This window comes from Suncus etruscus, chromosome 8 (assembly GCF_024139225.1).
Source record: "Suncus etruscus isolate mSunEtr1 chromosome 8, mSunEtr1.pri.cur, whole genome shotgun sequence".
Lineage (NCBI taxonomy): Eukaryota > Metazoa > Chordata > Mammalia > Eulipotyphla > Soricidae > Suncus > Suncus etruscus.
Window position 1 is genome coordinate 87929583 of NC_064855.1, and position 7874 is coordinate 87937456.

At 35.5% G+C, this 7874-nt stretch overlaps 1 non-coding gene across 1 annotated transcript; it reads right to left on the reverse strand.

Annotated features, from left to right (window-relative positions):
- Positions 1 to 7445: 7445 nt before the first annotated feature.
- LOC126017101 (U6 spliceosomal RNA) lies at positions 7446 to 7552 on the reverse strand. The gene has a single exon (XR_007498774.1). It is a non-coding gene; the product is annotated as a U6 spliceosomal RNA (small nuclear RNA).
- Between the last annotated feature and the right edge of the window lie 322 nt (positions 7553 to 7874).

The following is a 7874-nucleotide window of genomic DNA, read 5'->3' on the forward strand; positions in this document are numbered from 1 at the left end:
CACCCTGGTCCAAATGGGAGGTATTTGTTTGTCAGAAGAAAATAAGCTTTTCAGCATTGATAATCAATAATCAAAAAAACAGGCATTCTTGGATATAAAGGGTGGACAAACCAAGATGGCAGCTCGGGATACCACACGAGATACCACACCCAGCTGGCACTACGAGATGGTCCTGAGAAAACTCTTTAACATACACTTTATTTTAAGGTTATACCTTCTTTTAGGAATCGAAGCACGTGGCCAGTCAGACCACCGAAGCAGTAACCGTGACATACAGACTTAAACTACAGACTCTACTCATCGAACACATTCAAGCAAACTAACATTCCCTTGCTATTCTCTCCTCTCTTCTCACTACTTTCTTTTTTATCATTTCTTTTCTACTCTTCTCTCTACTTTTTCTCTTTTCTCTTTTCCCTTTCTTTCTAATGTATTTTCTCTTTTCTCCCTTCCTACCCCTACCATATACCTTCCCCTTTCCCCCCTTTGGAAATCCAATTACCCCCTCACCCCTCATTCCCATCCAGACTTCCCACTGTATTAAAACTCTTCACCCTCAGTCCTTAATCTATTAGGCATCAAGATTGACCTCCTACCCCAATGAACCAGTACCCAGTACCCAAACGAAGAGACACCCAGTCAAACCCACACTTCGTCTCCTGCAAGAAAAGGCAGCTAACTCCCCTGCGGACCCATGCTGCGCGGCCCTCCCTACCATCTTCCCCTAATGTGGACTTTTACTTGAAACCGGACTTAGTTCCAAAAGTAGTCCCAATACAAGAACTCTTCCAAGACCTCCCTGCCGCAAATCTTTTGCCAATCTGAAGAAGGTCAGAGGGTATGATGGAAAGGTGCATGTGATATATGTGATAGAGATTGCATTTATACACATATTAGGATTTTTATTTTAAATCATGCATATGTCAAAAGAACATTTTTGAGGTTATTAGTTTTCCTTAGTTGTCAATATTAGAAAGGTTGTCTTTTCTATAATTTCACTACACATAGCATATTTAAATGAACTGTAAAATATAGAGAGGTAGAAGATGTTTTCAAATAAAATGAATTGTAAAAAAGTTATTTTCTGCAACAGCATGCTACTCTGGGTACTTGGCTACCTTATCATTGGTTTGTCTGAACTGAAATTAATTTCTCCTAAATTTGAAAATAATATGTTTGCCTTGTGAAAACTGTTTACAGACTTCTTAAATGTATGCATTGTTTTTTTATTTTATATTTCAGGTTAAAAGAATCAAACTGATTAATGAATACTTTGTTTTTTCTTTACTGAATGGTGCTGATAGGGGCATATTATATACAAACTGAAGATTAAACCTAAGGTGATGGTGCAAGACAAGTGGCTATCTAAAATACCACTGTATTATATCTCTGACTCTGAAATATTAAATATTTAAGGTATAAAATGTAATGTTTTAAATTAGTGTTGCTTTAGACAGAAAAACATAAAATCTTTTTTTCTTTTAGGAAAAGGCAGTTTTCATTCATTTTTATTTGTTTGCTATATTTTTTTAATATATAAATCTTTATTTAAGCACCATGATTACAAGCATGTTTGTAGTTGGGTTTCAGTCATAAACAGAATACCCCCCTTCATCAGTGCAACATTCCCACCATCAATGTGAAAACATAAAATCTTAATGCAGAAAAAGTTAAATTAAACTCAATTTTATATTTATATAATACACACAAAATAAATATATACAAAACTGTATATTACCTCATATATTATAAACAGATTAAAATCTGTAAATATATATGATGACTTTATGATGAACTATTCAAACAGAAGGGCTGATGTTAACTTTATATTTTTTGTCTATTGTAGAACTTTATTATTTGTATTGCCTTAAAAAATAGTAACAGACAGATAAAGAGTGTGTGAGAGTGTATAAGTCACTGTGAAAATGGTTTAAATCTTTGGGACCACAGATGGTTCCCTAGCTTCTCCTGGGTCACTCACTCCTGGCACAAAGAAAAGAGCAGTTCCAAAGCACAACTTAATTCAAATATTCCCACACCCTCAAAAATTTCAGTTTCTCTGACTGGAGTGATAGCACAACAGGCAGGGCATTTTCCTTGCATGAGGCCAGCAAGGGTTTGACCCTTGGCATCTTGTAGGCTACTCTGAGCCAGCCAGGAGTGCCCTAAAATATATAAAATAAAGACAACTCCAATTGCTGTGTAATGAGACAAAATTAATAAACAAGAGATGGGGGAAGGAAGGAAAGAAAATAGGGAGGGAATGAGGGAGGGATGGCAGGAGGAAGAGAGGAAGAAAGAATGCAGATTTTTTGTAGCAGAAAAATTGAATAAAAGTCAAGAGAATGGGCCCGGAGAGAGAGCACAGCAGCGTTTGCCTTGCAAGCAGCCGATCCAGGACCAAAAGGTGGTTGGTTCGAATCCCGGTGTCCCGTATGGTCCCCCGTGCCTGCCAGGAGCTATTTCTGAGCAGACAGCCAGGAGTAACCCCTGAGCACCGCCAGGTGTGGCCCAAAAACAAACAAAAAAAAAACAAAAAACAAAACAAACAAAAAAAAAAGTCAAGAGAATGGGGCTGAAGAGATAGCACAGTGGCAGGGCTTTTGACTTGCAAGAAGCTAACTCAGGATGGACCTTGGTTTGATTCCTGGCATCCCATATGGTCCCCTAAACCTGCCAGTATAGATTTCTGAGTGGAAAGCCAGGAGTAACCCTAGAGCACCTCTAGGTGTGGCCCCACAACTAAAAAAAAAAAAAAGTCAAGAGAAATTGTATTTATCATTTGTAAAGAAATATAAGACCTTTCTGTATAAATTGTCATATAGTACTCATATTTGTAGGGAGAGTTAACAAGTATATTACCCAAACAAGTTTCTTCATGACATGTTGATATGGGGAGAACTAGTTTTCTTTTAAATTTCTTTTCAAGTTTCAGAAATAGAAAGAAGTCTTTCTAATAAATGCATCCTTCCTTCCTCCCTTCTTTCATACCTTTTTCCTTCCTCCCTCCCTCCATTCCCTTTTCCTCCTTCTATAATTCCTGCCTTCCTCCTTCCTTCCTCTTCCTTCCTTTCTTCCACATTTCTGCTCTTCCTTCCTTTCTTCCACACTTCTGCTCTTCCTTCCTCCCTTCTTCCATTCTTTTTTCTCCCATCTTCATTCTTCTTTTCTCCCTGTTACCTCTCTCCATTTATTTCTTTTAATCTTAATTCTTGCTTTCTCTCTCCCTTCTTTCATTATTCCTTCTTCTTTTCTTCCTTACTTCCTTTCTTCCTAACTTCCAACATTCCTTCTTTCTTCCTTCCTTCCTTCCTTCCTTCCTTCCTTCCTTCCTTCCTTCCTTCCTTCCTTCCTTCCTTCCTTCCTTCCTTCCTTCCTTCCTTCCTTCTTTCCTTCCTTCCTTCTTTTGTTCTTTCCTTCTTTCTTTCTTCCCTTCTTCCCTCCCTTCCATCCTTTCTTCTATCATTCTGCACTCTTTTCTTCCATCACTTCCTCTTTCCTTGCTTCTTGCTATCCCTCCCTTACGTTTTTTCCCCAGTTCTTCCTTAATTCTTTCATTTCTTTTCTCCCAAGTGTGTCTTAGAGGGGTTAGTGGATCCCAAGAACATAATCTTACAGTCACCTGAGCCACACGTTGTGCTGCTCCTGGTGCTCTACATGTCAAAGTGTAGGAGACCATGACCATGTGGTTCTGTTTACCATGCATTGTGGTTTGGTGTATGAGGGGCATATACCTTCATTTCTATACTATCTCACAGCCACTAAATGCATTTAGCAAAGTGTCAAGTAATTTTGTCTATTATATTGTTATTATTTTTTTCAATTGTTGATGTTGGTGACATTGTTATTTGAAGATGTCCAAAAAGAAGCCCACAACAGCACATAGTAGGTAAAGAGCTAAAGTGGAGTGAGAAAAACAGCCAGTTTCTCTGCCCTTCTAAAGACTTCTTTCAGAAAATAAATAAATAAATAACTGAAAACACTTTTCCATATGTTTCTGAAAAACCTTTGGCATCTTCTGTCTAAGTTCATAGTTTCATAAACAATTGTTGGCTGCTCCTGTAGCCAATTCACATTGAAATTTAGAAATGAAATCTTTCTGCAGATAAACTGAAAGTCGTATAAAGGTCCCATGAACTAGGCACAAAAGCAATCCTTTTTTGGCTTTTTGGGCCACACCCGGTGACACTCAGGGATTACTCCTGGTTATGCGCAGAGATATTGTCCAGGCTTGGGGGACCATATGAGACACTGGGGATTGAGCTGCTGTCCGTCCTTGGCTAGCACTTGCAAGGCAGATGCCTTACATCTAGCACCACCGCTCTGGTCTCAGCAATCTTAAATAAATAAGAAACAATCAATAGTCTGTCTGAGATAAGTTTGTTCCCACTGAAGACTTCACACAGCAGCTACCTTCTTCAGACTTCCAGATTTCAATCCTAAATGATCAAGGATAGAGCTCAGAATACAGTATAGAATTGGTTCTTTCTGTTGCCCACTTAGCACAATATTTGCCTGTTTCTATCTGTCTTTGTCCGTCCATCTGCTTGACTCCTTATGTACACATGTAATCAAACACACATACATGCATAAGTACATACACACACAAAAACATGCCCCTCAGAGAGCCAAACACTCTAAATGATGAGATGCTTTTTAGGTGGTAGGAGCTGTACAGATGATCTCTCCCCATCTGATAGTTGTATTAAGGTGACCTCACAAAATAACAAGAGTTTCTATTCTTTCATCATTCATATTAATTTTTAAATTTACATATTCAGAAACTACATTTCCAGGAGAAAAAAATATAAAAAAAATGACAATTGTACAATCATTTTTATTGTGCGTGATGAAAATATTGGGAAAGGACAGATATTCAATATTCAGGTCAAATTAGATGTTAGTGTGACTTGCATACCAAAATCTAATCTTTTTTTTTTTTTTTTTTTTGGTTTTTGGGCCACACCCGGCGATGCTCAGGGGTTACTCCTGGCTGTCTGCTCAGAAATAGCTCCTGGCAGGCACGGGGGACCATATGGGACACGGGGATTCAAACCAACCACCTTTGGTCCTGGATCGGCTGCTTGCAAGGCAAACGCCGCTGTGCTAAATCTAATCTTAATTAAAACTTTGAAAACATAAAAGCAGGATAGAAAATTAAGCCAAACAAGGGAATAGGCATTTTTCTTAATAAACAGTTTTTCAGATATATTTTTGTCTATCTGCAATTATAAATTCAGAATTGTAAAATTATGACATGGGAGAGCAAGATCTTACATTCAGGAATCTGCAGAAATCTGGCACAAACCCAGGAATGGGGAAATATTTATCGTGCAGTTTTGTCTTTCTCTTTTATAATTAATTCACAATTAGACATGTAATTATAATTTAGAAACAGGCAAAATACATTCAATGGTTCTAACCATTGATAGATTTGTAAACAAAAGCAGCTGGACTGGAATTTCTTCAAGGAAATATTTACATGCCAACAGTTTATCAAACTGAAAGTCTGCTGATAAATCTACACTTGGGCATTATGTTAATGATGGTGCAACAATGATTCATTCAGTGCTTCCCACTGGTTTCACAAGGCACCAGATGTAAAAGAAAAAATTTGGGTGCAAAAGGGGGAACAATCCCTGGCTTTTCATTTTCTAACACATCACAAAAGAAATTGTCATTGATAAGGCAATTATCCCCTACACCTTAAGCTACTACGTATTAAATATTATTTAAAGGGATTAAGAGAAAGGATGACAAAAGTTCACAATTCTAGTACAAGTAACAAATAACAATTCTTGTCTAAAATATATACTAAGCCTTCACTTAAAATGTACATTATATTTTGTATTTTTTTATACTATGAAATAAAGGGTACTGATTTTCTTATCGTAAAAGAAGAAAAAAACAAACAAGAATGGGAGTGAAAAGGCAATTTATCCAACAGGGATTTATAGATTTAATGAAAAACAAAATGTTTTATGTGGGGCCGGCGAGGTGGCACTAGAGGTAAGGTGTCTGCCTTGCAAGCGCTAGCCAAGGAAAGATTGCAACCGAGGTTCAATCCCCTGGCGTCCCATAAGGTCCCCCCAAGCCAGGGGCAATTTCTGAGTGCTTAGCCAGGAGTAACCCCTGAGCATCAAACGGGTGTGGCCCGAAAAACAAAAAAAAATATGTTTTATGTATTTATAAAGACTTCTAACATCACATAAAAGCAAACATTATCACAAACAGTCAAATTGGCTTAATACATAAGAATAACATAGTAAAAATATAAATAAACATAGTAAAAATACAAATGTGTATTTGGGCAACTCAATATCCTTCAGGTCTAAATCTTGTTTTATCTCTTTTCCTGTTGTGCTATCTTCCTGTCCTTTATTTCAGACCTATGGTATTTTTGTCCAATGGGTGTTTTGTTTTATCAAACAAAAGATAACGATTTGTAAAGAAAAGTATGCACTTTTCAAGAACTTTTGTACTACTCTTTGAAATAAGGAGTCATCAAGGTTTCTTTTATATTATTAATTCATATATATTATAGATTTCTCCTAACTTAGTCACATCTCTACGTCTAGTCTAATCTTTGGCAAACAAGAATAGGATTTTCAGAATAGAGACAGAATTGTTCCCTGGAAATATAATGAAGTTTCATTGCGTACAAATCTTTTCTTCTGCAGAACTAAGGTATTCTTCCTCACTCTCTATCTAAATGCTGTTTCTAGAAGCAGAAAATGAGGGGTGGAAATTGTTTTTTGGTAGTCAATGAACAGAATCTGCCACAGATAGAAGATATGAATTTAAAATGATTATCCACGAAACATTAAAAAAACAAGATTAAAAATAACAATGACATGTAAGAGGTGTATTTGGAGCTAAAAAAGTACCATGCATATTTAATTTTAAAGCTTAAACATCAGCCAAAGTGTGGTAATTCTGTATCTATTAGCTTCAAATAAATCAATGACAGTAGCAATTAGAGATGGTATGAATCTTTCATTTTCTTTGTGAATTGTTCATAGTTGTAATTCAATATAGAAAAATAAGAAACAACAATAATAATAACTTTTTATTAGTCATGCTAAAGTAGCAAATCAGTGGCATGGATAATTGAAAATAGTGAATTGTATGCATAATGATGAACAACTTGACTCTGTCTTACTAGTGAACACTTTAAAATCCAAAAGCATATTATCACCTATTAACTTGGATAAGTAATCACTAACCATTTTGAGTGAAAATTTCTATAAATATAGTTCAGAAAATTGTCCACAATTAATGGATAATAAGAAAACATTTACGTAGGAAAAGAAAATAATTAAAGAAAATATGTATTTGTTAATCAATATCAATAACATCATTTAAATAGTTCAAAATTTTAAGGATAGTGGAAAATTTACAAGTATTTGACTTAACTTATTTTCTTTAAGGGGAAGGGGAAGTTTCAAAATATGAAACACTTCACAAATTTGCTTGTCATTATTTTGCAGGGTCCATGATAATCTTCTCTGTATCATTCCAATTTTAGTTTATGTGCTGCTGAAGCAAACACTTAACTTATTTTCTGACTTAAATTTTCTTTGTCCAAGTTCTTTAAGCTCAAATTCAGTTTTTCTGCATACAAATTAAACTTTGTTATACATTTATAGTTTGCCTAGTACTTTATTTAATAAATGCTTAAGGACATGGATTTTAAGTAAATATTATAGACATATTAACATTGATTATTTTTAATAATTAATATTTTATTTTACTGTTTCTTCCTCACTATCAGAAAGTAAAATTTCTTTTCATATAATATAGTAATTTGAAAGGTCTTAGAGCACTATAATCATTGATTTACAAGGGTAATTTTTTTGTAATAACCAGACCCA